We start from the raw sequence: 23710 nt of genomic DNA, 5'->3' as shown, positions 1-23710 counted from the left end.
TAACCACTTTGAGCTTTTAAAACCCCATTTGTTCTATATTTCACCACATTACTAACCTTAAGCTGAAAAACAATTGCATATCCCAAATTGAATCTTTGGTTAGCTTAAGATAGAATTGTGTGTGCTAGGTAAGTATGGGAAATTGTGGGAACAGAAGTTGTTAAGGGAATGTGTCATGAAAATTTAAAGGAAATTTGGATACCCACTCATGTGAAAATATAAAAATGAAAAATCTATGTGCATTGATAAGCTTTATTTATTCAAAAAAAAAATATTCAATAAATAAGGGGACAAAATTACCCCAATGTTAAATTCAGATTTCAAAGATCAATGCACATATGATAGAATTAAAATATAAGATTAAAACATGAGTATGGGTTGAAAAAGGGAATAGGTATATAGAATATATGTATATTAGGTGAGAGCTTAGGTTAATTAAAGATTCAATTTATAAAGCTCACTTAGCCATATATATATCCTTACCTGCACCTTGGCCCCATTACAACCCTGAAAAGACCTCATGATGTTTGCATTGGTATATTAACTGTTGTTGATTGGTTAAGAGAAAAACAAAAGTTAGAAAGCATGACTAGAGAATAATAGAGTGATTACCCTATACACTAGAGATTAGGCGTACATACATTATCAGTGAGGGTTCAATGCTTGAATTTTCATGTTTCCAGCCTTCATAAGCTATCTTCTTGCACTTTTATCGGTTTTATTATATGATGATAGAGTTAGTGGAATTTGATTTGTAATTGTTTTGAAGGGCTTATTTACTTTTGATCAAGTGGATAATAATCATATAGTTGAATTTATTTATGTATGTAGGATTGCATTGCATTTCATGAGTTTCTGCATGTTCATACTTATTTCCTTGTCTCCTTCAATTTAGCATGAGGACATGCTAATGTTTAAGTGTGGGAAGGTTGATAAACCACTATTTTATAGTTTATATTGTGTTTAATTGTGTGGTTTTGTCGTGATCCTTACCCACTTATTCATCAATTTAGCATGCATTTAGATTTCCTTCCTGAATTTATTACATGTTTGAAAATTGCTTCCCAGAGACTTTAATTATTTAATTTTAATTCTCGTTTATTCCATTCGATGTCGTAATCTGTGTGTCAAGCGTTTCAGGCTTTGTAGGGCATGAATGAGATGGAGATTGGAGAGGAAGCTAGCAAAAATGGAAGGAACACAAGAGTTTGAGGAGATAACCAGCAAAAAGTGACGCGGTCGCATGGCTCACGCGACCGCGCGAAGGAGCGCAAATCGCAGTGACGCGGCCGCATGGCTTGTGCGGCCGCGCGGATTGGAAAGCACAAGCAACGCGGTAGCGTGGACGACGCGAACGCGTGAAGAGGAAAAGCGCCAGCGACGCGTCCGCAAGGACGACGCGATCGCGTGACATGCGCGATCTGCATAAACTGCAGAATCTGAAACCAGCGATTTTGGACCCTATTTCGGCCCAGTTTTTGGCCCGGAACAGCAGACCAGAGTCAGAGAATATGCAGAAACAACAGAGAAAACATTCATTAAGTATTTTAGATCGAGTTTTGACTCTCTTAGGTTTTTTTTCTCTCTAGTTTTAAGAATTTTAATTTTCAATTGATCTTAGCATTGGAACATTGAGAATAGTTATTTTCCTCATCAAGACTTCATCACTCTAGTTTGTTCTCTTAACTTGGTTTTATTCTTCCATGTTCTTTGTTATGTTCAATTTTGTCATTCAGATATTTTTATGATTAATTAATGCAAGGATTATTTCTTTTTAATTTAAATTCCATTCCAATAATCATGTCTTCTTTTAATTCTCTTTCATGTGCCATGGATTCTTTATTTACAATGCGTGAGTAGTTTCATTACTTGATGGGGAGTTGATTAAAAGGAACTTTTGAGTTGGAAGGATTGAAAAAAAATTTGTAATTGGGTTGAATGTTGGATTGCTATCCTGTCACCGACGCCAATCCCTTTGAACTAAGTGGGTTGCAACTTGTGAACAGATCTGACATTTCCACTTGTTTGACTTTCTCTTACCTAGTAAGGGATAACCAAACAGAACAACTATTAATTATAAATTAATCTTACAATCACACCATCAATGATAGAGATTCTAACCAATCAATTCCCAATCAAGGCCTCTTATTTTTATTATTTAAAATTCCTCAATTTAAATCCCAATTTACTTAGCTCAACGCTTTTTGGAATATCTGATTAATAAAACAGCACATTTTTCTGCAACTCGTTGGAAGACGACCTGGGACTTAAAACTCCTAGTAATTTTAATTTAAACTTTCAGTGACATATTTCTAAATTGATAGGCAGATTTTCGGTGAGTTAAGAACTATACTTGCAACGTAACCATTTTAATAAATTTTTAATTCACCAGCTTCTGCACTCCATCAGCCAACCAAACCCATTTCTCCTCAAAATCAAAGCAATCAAAGCCCACATCATCACTCAAAGGCACAAGAACAAGCTAGATTAGGAATTTTATTTTGTGAATTTCAATTTCATTTTATTTTTCATTTTGTAAAAAAAAGCCTATATAAAGGCATCACTCTCGTTTCAGAGAAAGGGGAGGCTCCATTAGAAGGATTGGAGGCTAGCTCCGCTAGGGAGTAGTAGGATTAGAGAGCTCTCTCTTTAGTTTTCATTTTCTATTTTTTGAATTTTGGATTGAGTTTGGAAGGAATTCTATTTTCATTCTCCATCTGCAACTTCTCTTGTTATTTTTCTGCATAATTCAAGAAATTGTGATTTGAATCAAAGCTTTCAATTACTGCTTCCATCTTTCTTTATTCTTCAATCTGTTTGCTATTGAATCAAGGAAGAAATTGAGATCTAGACTTGTTTTCTAGTCTCTTTGATTTCCTGAGATCTTAAATTTTATTTTGCAATTGAGTTGAGCTCTTGGTTTTCCTTTTACTTTTACTGTTTCATTGAAATTGTCAAGTGTTCTTTGAGATTTGAGAATTGATCTTAGTCTTCTTGCTGGTTTATTTTTCTGCTACAATTTCCTTCTCTGCAATTTTTACTTTATGTTCTATTGCTCCCAACTTACTTTCCTGCACGTGTGTTCCTCTGCATTTTACATTTGAGCTACTGTGATTTGAATTTAATTTTTCTGCACTTTAATTTTCCTGTCACCTGTTCTCAAGATCTCTTTGATTGCTTGTTTCATTGTCTCTTTAATTTCTAGCACCCAACCCCCTTTACATTTGATGCAATTTACATTTCTTGTCATTTAAATTTCTGCAACTTACATTTCTTGCTCTTTAAGTTACTTGCCAATTTACATTCTGCAACTTTAATTCACTTCCATTTACTTTCTGTTGGCTACAATTTCACACAAATCACTTCAATGTTAGCTTGACTAAACTAATCACCCACTAAAGTTGCTTGATCCATTAATTCCTGTGGGATTGACCTCACTCTAAGTGAGTTTTACTACTTGATACGACCCGGTACACTTGCCGGTGAGTTTTAGGTGTTTTGAAAATTCGTTTTTTCCACAAAAAATACCATCAAGTTTTTGGCGCCGTTACCGAGGATTGATTTAGATCAACAATGATTAAGTGGGTGAGAAGTCTAGATCAAACATTTTTTTTGTTTTTGTTCTCTGTTTTAAATTGATAGCAAGGTGTTTGAGCTATTGCCTCACTAAGAAATTCTTTCTCTGTGACATGAATTTCAAATTTCATTGATGTTTACAAAATACAAATGGAGTTCAACTCATCTTATGGTCAAACAAAATTTTATGGGATATCACCCACCATCACCGATCTCTAATGGTGTTTGGGAATATCACCAAGAGAATACACATTCTGAGCACTCCAACTCATGGAGATTTGCTTCAGAGACACAAGATGAGCAAAAGAATCATATGGGATACTTCCCATCACCACAAAATGATTCAAGTCATTACTCTAATGGTGGCGGGGAGTATCACCAAGGAATGAAAGAGCATCCACCCTCACATCCCAATTTCTCATTTGAAAGTTCTTCATCACTTGATTATGCCTCAACACAACGTTTCCTCCAAAATCCATACAAGTCATCCCATCAATCACACAACTCATTCCACACCCCCCAACACAACTTCACCACAATACATCCACGTCTCAAAAATTACTCTCAACCTTCATCTTTTGAACCAGCAGATGAGGATTACCTTCAAGCCATTGAAATACATAGAAAACTCGTGGAAAGATACACACAACCCCAATCCTGGAAAGAAACCATCCTCAAGAAGATGAATGGGACCTTAGAGGAAACAAGGGGGAACTTAGAACCATCAAACAGTGAGGATGAAGACCAATTTGTGGGTGAGGAAGTGGAAAAGCAAGATGAGGAAGCCTCTGTGTCAAGTGAAAATTCAATGGAAAATGAGGAGAAGGAGGCAATTGAACCTGAAGCTGCATATCCACAGAAGCCACTTGAGGTGACAAATGAACATGAAAATTCACAACTCTTTCAAACTTCCCTGAAACAAAACGGCTCAACAATTGAATCCATGATTGAAAGATATGAAGAGGAAATGAAAAAATGTTGGGAAGATCAACAAACCTCCTCAATGAAAAAGCTATTAAGTCAAATATTGGGTGCAAAGAAAGGAGTGGAGGAGCAAGAAAGTAAGGAAGTCATTCCAGAAAATTTACACTCAAGTGAAGCAGAGAAGTACATAGAAGAAAAGCTCATGGAACCACCAATTCAAAAAGCTCTGGATGAATACGAAACTCCAATAATCACACAGCAACCAAGTCTTGAATCCAAAGAAGTGAAGGCAACTAGCAAGAACACCAATTCTGTCCCTAATCCAGCAAGCAAGATCAATCAAGCCATTTGCAAAAGAAAGCTTGCTGAGGAAAGGCCAAGACAAGGGACAGTAGCTGAATCTTCTCCTCCCTTAAGGTCATTCCTCTTAACAAACTGGAAGAAGAGGAAGAAAGTGAAGAACAACATGTCAAGCTAATGACACTAAAAGAGCACTTGTTGGGAGGTAACCCAACCGTAGGTAACATTTCTTCTCAGCTTTGTTTTTGTTCTTTGTTTTGTTTAAATTCAATAAATTGGCATATGGTTACATCCTATGTTTGGTGTTGCCTTGCAACAAATTATTTTCAATCTTTTTGGATGATTGCATCAAATCAAAAATGAAAGCGACACACCAATATTCTAAGTTTGGTGTGCCACTTATTTTCTATGCAATTCATTCAAGCAACACCGTTTGTCTGCATAATCATAGTGCTTCTGCAGTTTTATTTTTCTCTTTTAATTTGACACTTTTTCATTCTACTTTCTATAGTCATTTCTCTGTTTTTAAATGCTTTCATTTTAGTTTGCTTATTTACTGTGTTTGTTAATACATTACCAAAAGAGCTTTATTCATGACAGATTCTTGGCTTGGTGATTGTACTTAACAAATAACAGTTTCACCTGCTTAGTTTTAATTCAAATAAATTGACATAAGATTGCATTCTAAATTAGTGTTGCTATGCAACAAAATTTGGTTCCCATCTTTACTAGATACTTGCATTAATTCCAAGTAAAAGTGTCACACTAAGTTTGGTGTGCCACTTATATTTTTATGCAATGTATCATGCACACCCTCTTATGTTTGCAATCATAATGTTTCTGTTTCTCTGTGCCTTGATGGTTACTCTTAATTTTGATTGCTGAAAACACATGTGCTACTAATATTTCATTGTGTAAGACATTCATGATCCATCTTAGCCCATAGCCATTGTTCTAATTGTTGCTTGAGGATGAGCAAGTATTCTGAGTTTGGTAAGGGAAAAGGAAGAATGAGAGGAAAATGACAACAATAGAGAAGATGAGTTACAAGGTTGTAAAGTTTCTTTTCCTCTCATTTATTTCCAGCACTTTAAATTGCATGATTGTCTTTATATTCTCTGTATGCATGTGTGGTATGAATAAGCATAGCTTGAATTTTGATTGTAACATGGTACTGTGACATTATGACTACCAACTTGAGCTTTGTGAATTCAAAAGCAATAAAGCATCATGATCATAAACAAACAAGGAATTAAAGAAGATTTTAGCATGTGCATACAAGTATTGGAAAGCTAGCATGATTAATTGTTGCTCAATTGCATTGGATTTTATTTAATTGAAGTTTTCATCTAGGACATTTTGTGAAATCTTTTGAAAATCATGAAAACCTTGAAGAAGCAAATACAATTAAAGCAAAAAAAGAAAAAGGGAAAGAATGAGAAAGCTGAAGGCTTTGAGTACCAATGACATTATGTTAAGTACTTGTGGTGTTTATGTATCAAGTAAAATACTTGAAAACAAAACACTTAGAAGTCAAGGTTAGGCTCAAGTGCAAAAGCACTCCCTCAAAGCTCAAGGCTCTGAGCATCAATGATTAGAGAGTCAAGAAAAGAAACAAATGAGCTTAATAAAGTCCTCTAATTAAATGCTTGTGGTGCTTATGTATCAAGTGGTAATACTTGAAAACAAAGCATTTAGAAGTCGTAGTTTTGTTATCAACTCATGGGGCAAAGCACCCAAAAGGAGAAGCTAATAAGAAAATCAAAAGCTTATTTCAAGGAAGAAATATAAGAGAAATATTTCATAAATTGAGCTAGATAGAAGCATCAATCATTTACATCTCTTTTGTGATTGTAGCATGCTTAGAAAACTAGCTAACCATGAACATTGAGTTGCTATTCTTCTTACCTTGGTCAATCTTTAATGCATGATTCTTTTCTTGCTTGAGGACAAACAATGTTTAAGTTTGGTGTTGTGATGACATGTCACCATGTCATGTTTTTCTATGCTTTTTCATTTGTTTTTTATTTGGTTTTATGCACTTTCTTGCATTCTAAGTAAGTAATTTGGAATGGAAATGCATGACTTCTTTGAATCAAACAACCACCATCTAATTGATGCTAAATCATGAGGTTTAGGATAAATTTAATTAATTTTTAATGATTTATAAACCTTGTGAATTTGGTGATACTTTGATTGGTTGTTTTAATTTCTTGTAGGTGAAAAAAAGAAGAAAAGAAGAAAGCGTAGCTTAAGAAGTGTGGTTCAAGGAAAAGAAAAGTGTGGCAAAGAACATAAGGAAGTGTGGCACATGAAAGGAGCACAAAGGAAAAATCCAAGGAGGCAATGTTTCAATGCTCTGCTCACTTTGTGAGCTGAGCACAATTTGAAGCAAAGAAACAAGGAAGGGAAAAATAATGCTCAGCTCACAAAGTGAGCATTATCGAGAGCCCACAAAAAATAATTCAATGAAAATAAGTTGCAAGTGCATGCTCCAAGGTTTGAACTCATGACCAAGGGAAAGAGGGGAACGCTACTCCTTGCAAGGAAAATAAGCTAAAATTAGCCAAAATGCTCCCAGCAAGTTTCAAACACAGAGGTTTCAGCAAGGAAGGTGCGCTCCTTGCACCACTTGAGCGCTACCTTGATGATGTCCAAGACTTGGCACGCGAAATATTTGAAAGGACCTCCCCTTGGAAGCCAATGCTCAGCTCACAAGGTGAGCAGAGCGCTACTCATGATGCACCACACACAAGCGCGACACGGCTAGGAAGTAAGATGCACGCAGGACGTGCGCACAAGGCCTCAATGCTCAGCTCAACTTGTGAGCTGAGCATCCTCCTGGAAGCAAATTTTCACATGGGCCAAAAAAAATTCAATAAAAATCCAATTTAATTCAATTCTTCTCCAAATTGAATCAAGGCCAACCAAACCCATTTCTCCTCAAAATCAAAGCAAGCAAAGCCCACATCATCACTCAAAGGCACAAGAACAAGCTAGATTAGGAATTTTATTTTGTGAATTTCAATTTTATTTTATTTTTCATTTTGTAAAAAAAAAAGCCTATATAAAGGCATCACTCTCGTTTCAGAGAAAGGGGAGGCTCCATTAGAAGGATTGGAGGCTAGCTCCACTAGGGAGTAGTAGGATTAGAGAGCTCTCTCTTTAGTTTTCATTTTCTATTTTTTGAATTTTGGATTGAGTTTGGAAGGAATTCTGTTTTCATTCTCCATCTGCAACTTCTCTTGTTATTTTTCTGCATAATTCAAGAAATTGTGATTTGAATCAAAGCTTTCAATTACTGCTTCCATCTTTCTTTATTCTTCAATCTGTTTGCTATTGAATCAAGGAAGGAATTGAGATCTAGACTTGTTTTCTAGTCTCTTTGATTTCCTGAGATCTTAAATTTTATTTTGCAATTGAGTTGAGCTCTTGGTTTTCCTTTTACTTTTACTGTTTCATTGAAATTGTCAAGTGTTCTTTGAGATTTGAGAATTGATCTTAGTCTTCTTGCTGGTTTATTTTTCTACTACAATTTCCTTCTTTGTAATTTTTACTTTATGTTCTATTGCTCCCAATTTACTTTCCTGCACGTGTGTTCCTCTGCATTTTACATTTGAGCTACTGTGATCTGAATTTAATTTTCCTGCACTTTAAATTTCCTGTCACTTGTTCTCAAGATCTCTTTGATTGCTTGTTTCATTGTCTCTTTAATTTCCAGCACCCAAACCCCTTTACATTTGATGCAATTTACATTTCTTGTCATTTAAATTTCTGCAACTTACATTTCTTGCTCTTTAGGTTACTTGCCAATTTACATTCTGCAACTTTAAATTCACTACCATTTACTTTCTGTTGGCTACAATTTCACACAAATCACTTCAATGTTTTCTTGACTAAGCTAATCACCCACTAAAGTTGCTTGATCCATCAATCCCTGTGGAATCGACCTCACTCTTGTGAGTTATTACTACTTGATGCGACCCAGTACACTTGCCGGTGAGTTTTGTGTTGAATTGTTTTCCACACATCAATAGTCAATGCACGGTAAAGATAAATGAAGGGAACAAATGGTCATGACAACATGAGAAAAGTTCATCAAAGGGAATAAAATAAGTGCATTAGAGGGTAAGTAGATGCAAGATGTTTATTGGCATGCCGGCAAGGGCATGAGTAGCATAGATCAAGCATCACTGCGTAACAAACTATCACGTTTGTATTGACAATTAAATTCACTTAATATAATAATAAAGGGAATTTGTGAAAAGCAGGCATTAAATAGTAGAAGGGAATAATGTAGAAAAGTGCATGATGCCATATGGGCTTTTTCACAAACACATAGCATGCATGGTAAATAATCCAATGAAAATAATAAATTGAACATGCAAGCAACCCTTTAAAAATAGAATTGCCAAACAATTTTGCAACAATCAACAATGACTAAATAAATTTCCACACCAATAAAAAAGAAAGAAAAAGAAAACGTATGCAATGAAAGTAAAAAGAAAGAGAAAGGAAGAAGAAAACATAAATAAAGATGAAGAATAGAAAAGTAAGGAGGGAAGAAGAAAAGAAAAACCTTGATAATGGTGATGAGAGAGAGAAAAAGTAGAAAGTGAGAATGAGGGAAGAAGGAAGAAAGGGGAAGAAAGAAAGAAGGGGAAAAAGTAGGATTTAGGGAAGAGAAAGATAAGATGTGTGGCAAATTAGGAGAAGCTGTGCGGCGCAAGCGACGCAGACGCGTGAGTGACGCGTTCGCGCGAATGTGCATTACGTGAATCGACGCGGACGCGTCGGTCACGCGGTCGCATGACACATGTTATGCTACTGGCGCGAGGGTAGCCTCGCGCTCGCACAACTCTCTGTTCGAAATATTACTTTTTCCAAGTCTAAGGTCACGCGATCGCGTGGGTCATGCAATCACGTGGGTGGTCATTAAAAGGCTATGACGTGGACGCGTGAGCCATGCGTCCGCGTGGAAAGAATTGGGCGTTCAGCGCTAAGCCAGCACCACTCTAGCACAACTTTCGGTCGTGCACCCATTTTACGTCCAATTCAAGGGCACGCGGCCGCGTGAGTGACACGGTCGCGTGGGAGGCCAATGTTCCCATTAGATGTGGAATCGTCGGTGATGCGGTCGCGTGGAGTGATTTGTGCCATTGGCATGCCTCCAGCCACGCTCCTGTGTGACTCTCTGTTCGTTTCTTAATCTTTCCAACCCACCTGCGACGCGGACGCGTCAATGATGCGGTCGCATCACGTAATTTTTTTTTATGTAAATGCAGTATGCAGATGAGGTGCAAGATATAGGCAGTAGTTTGGAGAAGAGTTATAGATGAGGGAAGAAAAGGAGAAGAAGAGGAACGATCATACCGTGGTGGGTTGTCTCCCACCTAGCACTTTGCTTTAACGTCCTTAAGTTGGACGCTTCAGTAGCTCAGTTTTTAGTTGCGAGTGGATCCTCCAGGAGGAAGATATCTAACTCCATGTTTTTCGTCGCCTTCTCACCATGGTAGAGCTTCAAACGATGTCCATTAACCTTGATGAGTTTAGAGCTTGAAGGGTGACTTAGATGGAAAACTCCGTACGGCTCAGCCCTCTCGACTCTATATGGACCTTCCCACCTTTATCGCAGTTTGCCTGGCATAAGCCTCAGTCTAGAGTTGTAAAGAAGGACCAAATCTCCAGGTTGGAACTCCTTTCTCTTGATGTGTTGTTCATGTACAGCCTTCATTTTTGACTTGTACAGTCTTGAGTTCTCATAAGCTTCTAGGCGAAGGCTCTCTAATTCTTGCAGTTGCAACTTCCTTTCAGCTCCAGCTTTCTCAAATCCCATGTTGCATTCCTTTACTGCCCATAAAGCTTTGTGCTCCACCTCAACTGGAAGATGACAAGCCTTTCCATAGACTAAGCGTAAAGGACCCATCCCAATGGGTGTCTTGTATGCTGTTCTGTATGCCCAGAGTGCATCTTGTAATCTGGTGCTCCAGTCTCTTCTATGAGGTTTGACTATCTTCTGTAAAATGTGCTTAATCTCTCTGTTAGACACCTCGGCTTGTCCATTAGTTTGAGGATGGTAGGTTGTTGCTATTTTATGAATGATCCCATGCTTCTTCAGTAATCCTGTTAGTCTCCTGTTACAAAAATGGGTGCCTTGATCGCTCACGATTGCTCGTGGTGACCCAAAGCGACAAATAATGTGGTTTCTAACAAAGGAAACAACAGTGTTAGAATCATCAGTATGGGTAGGAATCGCTTCCACCCATTTAGAAACATAGTCTACAGCTAACAGTATATAGAAGTGGCCATTAGAATTTGGAAATAGACCCATGAAGTCAATGCCCCAAACGTAAAAAATTTCACAGAAAAGCATAGTTTGTTGAGGCATTTCATCCTTCTGGGATATATTACCAAACCTTTGGCATGGGGGACAAGATTTACAAAATTCAGCAGCGTCTTTAAAAAGGGTGGGCCACCAGAATCCACAGTCTAAGATTTTTCTAGCTGTTCTTTGAGGGCCAAAATGTCCTCCACTCTCAGATGAGTGACAGGCCTCTAAAATGGACTGGAATTCTGATTGAGGCACACACCTTCTAATTATCTGGTTAGTGCCACATCTCCGTAAATATGGGTCATCCCATATATAATATTTAGACTCGCTTTTCAGCTTGTCTCTTTGGTGCTTAGTAAAGTGTGGAGGAAAAGTGCGGCTAACTAGATAATTAGCTACAGGTGCATACCAAGGGATTACCTCAGATACTGCTTGTAGGTTATCAAATGGAAAATTATCAACTATAGGAGTGCAGTCATCCTTAATGTGTTCAAGGCGACTCAAGTGGTCTGCCACTAGATTCTGGTTACCACTCCTATCCTTTATTTCTAAATCAAATTCTTGTAGTAGCAGTATCCAACGTATAAGCCTTGGTTTGGATTCTTTTTTAGATAATAAATACTTTAGAGCTGCGTGGTCTGAATACACTACTACCTTAGTACCAAGTAAATAGGCTCGAAATTTATCTAGTGCAAAAACAATAGCAAGAAGCTCTTTTTCAGTAGTAGTGTAGTTAGACTGAGTAGTGTCTAAAGTCTTAGACGCATATGCAATGACAAAAGGATCTTTACCTTCACGTTGAGCCAGCACTGCTCCTACTGCATGGTTGGAAGCATCGCACATGATTTCGAATGGCTGGCTCCAGTCAGGTCCTTGATGACAAGTCATCATATACCCATTTTTCAAGCTAATTTCACTTGTTTTGTTAGCATTTATGCACTTTCTTGCATCCTAAGTAAGTGATTTGGAATGAAAATGCATAACTTCTCTAAATCAAGCAACCACCATGAAATTAATGATAATCCATGAGGTTTAAGCTAATTTTAATTGAATTTTAATTGATTTATAAGCCTCTTGAATTTAGTGATACTTGGAGTGGTTGTTTTGGTTTATTATAGGTGAAGAAAAGAAAAGAAAAGGAAAAGCGTGGCCTAAGAAGTGTAGCCCAAGGAAAGGAAAGCGTGGTCAAGGCAAGAGGAAGTGTGTCGCATGCAAGGGGGAGGCAAACATTGCCCTCCACAAGGGCACACTGCCCTCTAGGAGGGCAACATAAAGGAACCAAACAAGGAAGGCAACTCTGCCCTGCCCACTACAAGGGCAGAGCACAAAAGTGTGCCTTGGAACCAAGAAGAAGAGAACCTTGCCCTGCCCTCCACAAGGGCAGTATCGGGCTCACCAAGGAAGAAAATCAAAGGAAAAATGTCACCCATGCATGCCACAAGACTCGAACACGGACCAAGGAAGAAGCAAAGAACTAAGGTTGAGTGCCGTGCCAAGAAACCAAGGAAATTAATTGAACGTGTGTCCCAGCCGTGTTTCGAACACGGGACAGCAAAGTGGCAACACTGCCCTGCCCTCCGCGAGGGCAGGGCAGCATTTTGATGATGCATGGAGCTGGCGCACCAAAACTCAAATCTGGCGCACCAAGGCTCATTCCTGGCAGCACCAGCACGCACCAAGCTCGACCCTGGCAGCACCAAAATTTCCTGCCCTGCCCTCCGCGAGGGCAGGGCAGCATCCTATGCACCAAAGCAATTTCTGGCGCACCAATTTTTGATTCTGGCGCACCAATTCTTGATTCTGGCAGCACCAAGGCAATTTCTGGCGCACCAACTTTTCCTGCCCCGCCCTTGGCGCGGGCAGGGCAGCGTTTGGCGCACCAAGGCCGTACCATCACTTCAAATAGAGCCAAGGTGAAGGGATCACGGTTGAACAACCACAAGAACAAGTTCAATACATGCAGAACACTTCAAATTCTCAGGATGAATTTCATGGTGATACATACAATTCATCTTGGAGAAATCATCCCAATCTAAAGTGGGGTGAAAACCATTGGCAAAAGAACAACAACCACAACCACAACCGTAACACAAATAACCAAAGCCACCATGCCAACAACACTAACCAATATAGAAAAACACAAAACACATATCAACACCCTCATAATAACTCACAAACTCACCAAAACAACTTCCCTGCACCAACATCCAACACACAGAATTACCACACTAATCCACCCAACAACTTTCAACAACAATCCACCCCCATCATATCCCCAATTGACCATTATGAGAATAGAATTTCAAGTCTTGAAGCAACCTTACAAGCACTTGCTCAAACCACTCAAGCCTTAGCTAAGGGACAAAAGGAACATGAGGCCACCATGAAGAGTATTGAGCGACAAGTGGGACAATTAGCCAAACAAGCTGAACGGCCAACCAATGTTCTTCCAAGTGATACGATACCCAACCCAAGAGACACAGAAAAAGCCATAAAATGGGAGGAGTGTAAAGCAATCACCCTGAGAAGTGGGAAGAAAGTGGAGACAGAAGCCATTACTCAGGAAGAGCACATCAAAGAAGGCTTAAAAGAAGAGGTGAAGGAACAAAAGCAGGAGCAAGAAACCTATACACAAAGTGATAAATTAGCTAAGAAGGAGGCAGTGAAAGCATACCAACCAATGCTCCCATACCCTCAAAGGTTTAAAGAAGAGAACAAAGAGAAGCAATATTCCAAATTCTTGGAAATATTCAAGACACTACACATCAACATACCCTTCATTGAAGCACTTGAACAGATGCCCCTATATGCTAAGTTCATGAAGGAATTGTTGACAAAGAAAAGATCCTTGAAAGAGGGACAAACGGTTGTGATGACCAGGGAGTGTAGTGCCATCATCCAGAAAAAGTTGCCAAAGAAGATGAAAGACCCAGGGAGCTTTCACATCCCCTGCACAATAGGCAACATGATGATTGAGAGAGCATTTTGTGATCTTGGTGCAAGCATAAATCTGATGCCTCTATCTCTGATGAGAAAGCTTCAGATTCATGAATTGAAACCTACAAAGATAGCCCTTCAAATGGCGGATAAATCTATTCAACAAGCACTCGGGGTTGTAGAGAATGTATTAGTAAAGGTGGACAAATTCTTCCTCCCAGTTGACTTTGTCATCCTAGACATAAAGGAAGATGACAACACTCCCATTATTCTAGGGAGGCCCTTTTTAGCTACTGCCAGGGCATTGATAGATGTTGAAAAAGGAGAATTAATGCTAAGGGTGCATGATGAGCATATAGTGTTCCATGTCTTCAAGAATTTGCAAGATTCCACCCAAGAGGAAGAGTGTATGAAGATTTATTCCATAAATCCAAACTTGAAAGAGGCACCTGATGAGGCACTTCCAAGCTCATGCAGGAAAGAAAATGAAGAGGTGGAGGTGCTGCAACAAGCTCAAAGAATAGAGGAGAAGCTGCAATCAAAGTCAGCATTTAAGATTCATAGCAAGGACTGTCCAAAAATTGAGATTCCAAAACCTGAACTATCTCCTGGAAAAGAAGAGAGTCCCAAGAAGAAAATGCCAAGAGGATGGAGAAACAAGAAAATCTCCACTGAAGACTTCTCACCAGGGGATAAAGTGATGCTACTTTACCAACCTAAAGAGACATCTCCACACTTTTCTGGATACTACACAGTGAACAAAATCCTCTCACTTGAACATGTGGAAATCATCAAGAATGATACTGGAAGGAAGCTCACGGTGAGAGGGGAAGGATTAAGGCACTATGATCATCATCCGCCCTAAAGAGGGACAAATGTCAAGCTAGTGACAATAAAAGAGCGCTTGTTGGGAGGCAACCCAGCCAGAGGTAACCATCTTTTCATATCTAATTCAATAAAACTGTTAATTAGTTTCATCTAGATTGCAAGAAGCTAAGTTTGGTGTTGCACACCAAAACAATCTAAGGGAGAATGAAGGATTCTAAGTTTGGTGTTCCACCAAAAATCCCATCATAAAACACATTCTCACTTTCTGCCATAAGGCTAGCTTCATGCATTTAGACGGACTAGTTAATTATCTTGCTGTTTTCCAGTTTTTAGTCTATTACCTTAGAAAAAGAAAAAAGAGTTTCACACATGGTTAATTTGATGCATTGGCAAGGTACTAAGTTTGGTGTTCCCACACCAAAGTAAGTTCAAAAAGCCCACAAATAAATCATGCAGACTAACCACTGTTTCTAAGTGCTTGGGGAACAAGCAACTTTTAATATCATTGTAGAATGTCATACAAGCCTTTGGAGGGATTAAGCATCATCAATCAAAGAAGCAAAAGATGAACATAAAGGCTAGCAATGATGATGATGAGAAGAAAAGCAAGTGAACTCCAACAGGTTGTATTGTTAAGTGATATTTTACATCAAATGTTGCTGTGATTGAAAGTTGGATTGTATCCTTATTTGCTCTGTTTGTCTGCATCATATAATTTTTCTTTTTATATTCCCGCCTGCCTTCATAGCATAGTCTTTCTTTATAATAAGCAAGATGCTTGATTATTCACAACATTCTTATCTTCAAAACCTGTTTGCACTCAATTTTCAAGAATGCATCACATGGAAGTTCTTTGAAAAGAAGGATTGAGGAATAAAAATCAGTTTTTGAGGCAAGCAAAAGATTAGGAGAAGTGGTGGTTCTAGTAGTATGATCATGTATTGAGGTTGCATGCTTGTGAAAACTTGCATGGGAGCTCATAGGCAGGACATAAAGTTCAAAGAAGTATTGTAGAGATTCTCAAAATCTATTGATCCAAGAAGCAGCAAACAAAGCAAAAGGAAGAAAAGAAAGTGCAAAAACAAAAAGAACATGGCCCAAGGCTCTGAGCATCAATTACTAGGCAGAAAAAGAAAGAAAGAAACAAAAACTCAAAAGAGTTGCTATCCTAGTAAATGCTTGTGGTTGAAGTGTGTCAAGGAAAGAGGCTTGAGCAAGTAAATCCTTGGGGTGCTTTAACACCTAATACCTTAAAACCAACTGGTTTAGGAGTATTGATTGAAAGCTTATTTAAAGAGCCGCTTTGAGACATGACACTTAGAGTCAAGGCCAAGGCACATAAACTATGAGCAGCTGTTTCAAGGTGATTACCTATAGAGAGATTTCCATGATATCATTTGAATAGAAGTCCTAAGATCTAAGACTTCCAAAATGTAAGGACTAATAAGCACTGGGACCCTTGCATGAACACATAATTCAGAGTTCATCCCACTATCACTTAATCACTTCACTCACCAAGGTATTACAAGCTATTCCTCAACTCATTCCAATTAAAAGAAATCTCTATTGCATGATTCTTTTCTTGCTTGAGGACAAGCAAGGTTTAAGTTTGGTGTTGTGATGCATTCGCATATTTACCATTTTACTTAGTTAGTTTAGTTAGTTTTAGCTTTGCTTTATTCATTTTCTTTGAAATAAATAGACAAATTTGTGAACTTTTCCTCCATGCATTCATGAACCAAGAATTTAGTGAAATTTGACATAATCCATGCAAATGATTCAAGAAGCTTATATGCAAATTAAGGTGAATGATTTCCTTGAAATTTAATGCATGAGATGGCAAAACTTTGAGAAAAGCTCTTTGGTTTATGATAGGTGATGAAGCAAGAAGACAATGATGCAAGGAAATCTTGGAGCAAGAAGGAGATGTATGTGCCAACTTGATCCTCAAGTTGGCAACGCCCAATTGATGCAACCAGGATGAGAGAGCACGTTGGCAACTTGGTTTCCAAGTTGCCAACGTCCAAAGTGGTGCTGCCAGGAGGTGTAGCACGTTGGCAATTGGAAACCAAGTTGGCAACGTGCTAGTGCACAATCAGCGGAAATTGCAGCCTGACCTTCCCCTCTTCAAGGATGAATATCTTGAACCACAAGGATCCAATTGGCATGATTCAATTGCGTTGAGAAGCTGACATCAAGAGCTTTCCAACGATATACAATAGTCCATAATGTGGCAAGGAATGGAAGCTCAATCAGAGGGAAACTTAAGCCCAAATGCAAGGAAATGAAATGCAAGTTGCCAACTTGAAGACAAGTTGCAACCAGAGCCACCAGGGGAGGATGTCACCACGTTGCCAACGCCAACACCAAGTTGGCAACGCCCAGGCAAGCAAAGAGCTGAGCCAAGGAGAGCTCGAGGGCGTTGCCAACGCGGGAATGAAGAGGCGTTATTCAAGGCAACGCACACAAGCAAACTTGGCCCAAGAGGAGGAGAAGCTGGCGTTGCCAACGCCAAGTTATGAAGGCGTGTTCTTGGCAACGTAGCAAGCAACTTTGGCATCAAATGGGGAGCTCGAGCATGTTGTTGAGCTAGGAACCATGGGCGTGTTCCTTGGCAACGCATGCAAGCTAGGAATATGGGCACACGAGGGCGTTGCTAACTTGGAAATGAACTGGCGTGTTCTTCAATAACGCCAGGGACAAGATCTTGGGTGCCAACAACGTTGCCAACGCCAATCTTGGGCACCAACCACGTTGCCAACTTGGGATTGCATGGGCGTGTTCATCAACAACTCCAACAAACCTGGCAGCCTGACCTTGCTCTCTTCCATGGAGTATATCTTGAGTTGTAGACCTTCAAATGATGCATTCTCAACGGCATTGAAAAAATAGACATCCAGAGCTTTCCAACCATATATCATAGTATGGGGTTGACATTCGTTTAAAGCTTCAAAAGCGGGCTTCATTTAGAGCTTCAGAATCTGAAGGCGTTGGCAACGTGGAAATACAAAGGCGTTTTTGCCAAAAACGCCTGCGATTTTAGCAGCCTGACCATGTCCCCTTCAATGGAGCATAACTTGAGCTACAGAGATCCAAATGAGGTGATTCCAGTGGCATTGGAAAGAAGACATCAAGAGCTTTCCAATGATGTATGATAGTCCATATTGAGCAAACGATAGATACTCAAATTCTGGGCAAAATTAGGCATGAGAGAAGAGTCAATAAGAAGAAGAGCAAGTTGTTAGCAACAACGTGGGCCAACAACGCCCAAGTCTCAAACTCACTTCCAGGAAATTGGCATGCACGTTGCCAACGTGCACTAAGGCCTGAGTTATTGCCAATAACGCCCCTCAATGGGCCAGAATTGGTGCCAACTTGCTTTGCTTCCCCTATTCATCACAAAGGCCAACAACTTCTTCAATTGAGCCAAGAATTCAACAAAGAGAAGCCCATATTGCTAAACCAATTCAAGATCTTTGAAAGAGTTTTAGGAGTAGTATAAATAGAAGAGATTGATGTACTTGTAGAAAACTTTTTACACTTTTGAATACTTTTCAACACTTAGAATTTTTAGCACTTTTACTTAGCTTATTGTGAGAATTTCGGGGTACTCTCCGAAAAGCTCATCTTTGGTTTTCTCTTGGAATTTTCCTTCTTCATCTTCAAGTTTTAAGCACTTCATTCTTCTTCTTCATCATCTTCCTCTACACTTAGTTTAATTTTTGTTAATGGCATTTGTTGTTTGAGATTGGAGCTATGATTCACTAAACCCCACTTTCATTAGGGGGAGGAGCTCTGTTGGTTGGAATGAATTGGTGAACCATTTTCTCTTTCTCAATTTTAGTGGTTGATCTAAAGAGGGAACTCTTGTTCTTCAAAGATTCAACCACCATCGAGAGAGGGGTTAATCTATATGAATTATGTGGTGAATTTGATGAATGAGCCACATAATTCAGTTTAGAGTTCAACCTTTCATGATTTCCTCAATCAATATACTTGGTTAGTATGTGAGATGTAACTCTCCTTGGTTGAGATTTTGGAAATTGTGTGGCTGGATTAAAATTGAGCTTCATCTCTTCTCATGAACAATTAGATCACGAGAGTGGCAATTGGCTATGTTGAGAGAGATTGAATCACCAAGAGATTGGGATTCAATCACCCATTTGCCATGGATCTATACCCATGATTGAGGAAGATTTGACTAACATCAATTCATGAAAACTAACATCTCTGATCCCTAATGATCCTCTCTATCATTAATTCTCATTTCTTTTGCTTCTAGTTATTTGATTACCCATTTCCCAATCCCCTTCTACATTCTGTCTATTTACCACTCTTGTTATTTACATTCTGTTCATTTACTTCTTGCCATTTACTCTTATGTTCTTTAAATTTCTGCAACCTTTAATTCCTTGCAATTTATCTTTGATGTCATTTAAGTTTCTTGCACTTTAAGTTTCCGTCATTTACTTGCACTTTATTTCTTAATTTTAGTTCTTTACATTCTTGCCATTTAAATTCTTGCAATTATGTTCAAAATCAAAATGCTCATGAAATTAAAACTATGTTTGCTTGACTAAATTTACCATTAGCTAAAGTTGCTTAATCTACCAATCTCCGTGGGATCGACCTCACTCTTAGTGAGTTTTATTACTTGATACGACCCGGTATACTTGCCGGTAATTACGTGAAATCTCATTTTTACGCATCAAGTTTTTGGCGCCGTTGCCGGGGATTGGAAAGATTGACAATGATTAAGTGAAAGGTGTTAGATTAAGCATTTTTTCTTTGTATTTTGTTAAGCCACTAACTGTTTGATACTTTGTTTCACTAACTCCAATCCACTCTAGTTCTAGAATATTTCACTTGTGATTGTGGTTTGTTTGTGTATGTCAGGAGCTAATAGACTAATATTGAGGACGAGAGAACCGCCGAAGGATAAGGAGAGCAGAAAGAGGAAAGTTCATAGTTGGTGGAAGAAGGGTCAGAGGAATCAGAGGGAGAAGATCAAGTCATGGATGATGAGATGCAAAATCCTCCTGGAGGGGCAACAATAATGGTGGACAAGCTAGAAGGGTGTTATCCTCATTTACTATCCCTGATCCAAGACATTGTGGGAGCAGTATTGCTACCCAAATGTTCAGGCCAATAACTTTGAGCTAAAACTCAACTCATCACTTTGGTACAGAACAATGCTCTTATGGAGGGGGACCTCTTGAAGACCCAAATCAACATCTCTCTGTTTTTCTGAGGATATGCCAAACACAGTGAAGACAAATGGAGTGCATCCAGATGTTTACAAGTTGTTTACTATTTCCATTCTCTTTGAGGGATAAAGCCACTCAATGGCTAGAATCATTCCCCAAGGAAAGCCTCAATGATTGGAATGAAGTGATGAGCAATTTCTAGCAAATTCTACCCACCTCAAAAGATCATCAAGTTGAAGACAGAGGTCCAGACTTTTAGGCAAATGGAAGGGGAGTCATTGTATGAAGCCTGGGAAAGGTATAAAGCACTAATGAGAAGATGCCCCCCTGACATGTTTAGTGATTGGGTCAAGCTCCAAAACTTCTATGAAGGCTTAAGCTTCGAAGCAAGGAAGGACTAGATTATCATCAGGAGATCACTCAACATGATGAAAACTGCCGAGGAGGCCCAAACCTCATTGAGATGTGGCAAACAAATATATTATCATCAGAAGCAAACAATCCCCCCCAAAGAAAGGTGTAATGGAGCTTGAAGGTGTTGATGCATCTTAGCACAAAAACAAGTTAATGCACCAAAAATCCAACAACAAATGGAGATGATGACAAAGAAAATGGATGGTTTCCAGCTAGCATTGTGAACACAACAAATCAACCATCACTTGAATGGAGCCAAGGTGAAAGGGATCACGGTTGAACAACCACAAGAACAAGTTCAATACATGCAGAACACTTCAAATTCTCAGGATGAATTTCATGGTGATACATACAATTCATCTTGGAGAAATCATCCCAATCTAAAGTGGGGTGAAAACCATTGGCAAAAGAACACACAAGCACAACCACAACCGTAACACAAATAACCAAAGCCAACCATGCCAACAACACTAACCAATATAGAAAACACAAAACACATATCAACACCCTCATAATAACTCACAAACTCACCAAAACAACTTCCCTGCCACCAACATCCAACACACAGAATTACCACACTAATCCACCCAACAACTTTCAACAACAATCCACCCCCATCATATCCCCAATTGACCATTATGAGAATAGAATTTCAAGTCTTGAAGGCAACCTTACAAGCACTTGCTCAAACCACTCAAGCCTTAGCTAAGGGACAAAAGAACATGAGGCCACCATGAAGAGTATTGAGCGACAAGTGGGACAATTAGCCAAACAAGCTGAACGGCCAACCAATGTTCTTCCAAGTGATACGATACGCCAACCCAAGAGACACAGAAAAAGCCATAAAATGGGAGGAGTGTAAAGCAATCACCCTGAGAAGTGGGAAGAAAGTGGAGACAGAAGCCATTACTCAGGAAGAGCACATCAAAGAAGGCTTAAAAGAAGAGGTGAAGGAAACAAAAGCAGGAGCAAGAAACCTATACACAAAGTGATAAATTAGCTAAGAAGGAGGGCAGTGAAAGCATACCAACCAATGCTCCCATACCCTCAAAGGTTTAAAGAAGAGAACAAAGAGAAGCAATATTCCAAATTCTTGGAAATATTCAAGACACTACACATCAACATACCCTTCATTGAAGCACTTGAACAGATGCCCCTATATGCTAAGTTCATGAAGGAATTGTTGACAAAGAAAAGATCCTTGAAAGAGGGACAAACGGTTGTGATGACCAGGGAGTGTAGTGCCATCATCCAGAAAAAAGTTGCCAAAAGAAGATGAAAGACCCAGGGAGCTTTCACATCCCCTGCACAATAGGCACATGATGATTGAGAGAGCATTTTGTGATCTTGGTGCAAGCATAAATCTGATGCCTCTATCTCTGATGAGAAAGCTTTCAGATTCATGAATTGAAACCTACCAAAGATAGCCCTTCAAATGGCGGATAAATCTATTCAACAAGCACTCGGGGTTGTAGAGAATGTATTAGTAAAGGTGGACAAATTCTTCCTCCCCAGTTGACTTTGTCATCCTAGACATAAAGGAAGATGACAACACTCCCATTATTCTAGGAGGCCCTTTTTTAGCTACTGCCAGGGCATGATAGATGTTGAAAAAGGAAATTAATGCTAAGGGTGCATGATGAGCATATAGTGTTCCATGTCTTCAAGAATTTGCAAGACTCCACTCAAGAGGAAGAGTGTATGAAGAATTTATTCCATAAATCCAAACTTGAAAAGAGGCACCTGATGAGGCACTTCCAAGCTCATGCAGGAAGAAAATGAAGAGGTGGAGGTGCTGCAACAAGCTCAAAGAATAGAGGAGAAGCTGCAATCAAAGTCAGCATTTTAAGATTCATAGCAAGGACTGTCCAAAAATTGAGATTCCAAAACCTGAACTATCTCCTGAAAAGAGAGAGTCCCAAGAAGAAAAATGCCAAGAGGATGGAGAAACAAGAAAATCTCCACTGAAGACTTCTCACCAGGGGATAAAGTGATGCTACTTTACCAACCTAAAAGACATCTCCACACTTTTCTGGATACTACACAGTGAACAAAATCCTCTCACTTGAACATGTGGAAATCATCAAGAATGATACTGGAAGGAAGCTCACGGTGAGAGGGGAAGGATTAAGGCACTATGATCATCATCCGCCTAAAGAGGGACAAATGTCAAGCTAGTGACAATAAAAGAGCGCTTGTTGGGAGGCAACCCAGCCAGAGGTAACCATCTTTTCATATCTAATTCAATAAAACTGTTAATTAGTTTCATCTAGATTGCAAGCTAAGTTTGGTGTTGCACACCAAAACAATCTAAGGGAGAATGAAGGATTCTAAGTTTGGTGTTCCACCAAAAATCCCATCATAAAACACATTCTCACTTTCTGCCATAAGGCTAGCTTCATGCATTTAGACGGACTAGTTAATTATCTTGCTGTTTTCCAGTTTTTAGTCTATTACCTTAGAAAAAGAAAAAAAGAGTTTCACACATGGTTAATTTGATGCATTGGCAAGGTACTAAGTTTGGTGTCCCACACCAAAGTAAGTTCAAAAAGCCCACAAATAAATCATGCAGACTAACCACTGTTTCTAAGTGCTTGGGGAACAAGCAACTTTTAATATCATTGTAGAATGTCATACAAGCCTTTGGAGGATTAAGCATCATCAATCAAAGAAGCAAAGATGAACATAAAGGCTAGCATGATGATGATGAGAAGAAAAGCAAGTGAACTCCAACAGGTTGTATTGTTAAGTGATATTTTACATCAAATGTTGCTGTGATTGAAAGTTGATTGTATCCTTATTGCTCTGTTTGTCTGCATCATATAATTTTTCTTTTTATATTCCCGCCTGCCTTCATAGCATAGTCTTTCTTTATAATAAGCAAGATGCTTGATTATTCACAACATTCTTATCTTCAAAACCTGTTTGCACTCAATTTCAAGAATGCATCACATGGAAGTTCTTTGAAAAAGAAGGATTGAGGAATAAAAATCAGTTTTTGAGGCAAGCAAAAGATTAGGAGAAGTGGTGGTTCTAGTAGTATGATCATGTATTGAGGTTGCATGCTTGTGAAAACTTGCATGGGAGCTCATAGGCAGGACATAAAGTTCAAAGAAGTATTGTAGAGATTCTCAAAAATCTATTGATCCAAGAAGCAGCAAACAAAGCAAAAGGAAGAAAAGAAAGTGCAAAA

Source organism: Arachis hypogaea, chromosome 2, assembly GCF_003086295.3.
Source record: "Arachis hypogaea cultivar Tifrunner chromosome 2, arahy.Tifrunner.gnm2.J5K5, whole genome shotgun sequence".
Taxonomy (NCBI): domain Eukaryota; kingdom Viridiplantae; phylum Streptophyta; class Magnoliopsida; order Fabales; family Fabaceae; genus Arachis; species Arachis hypogaea.
This window is presented reverse-complemented; position numbering follows the sequence as displayed.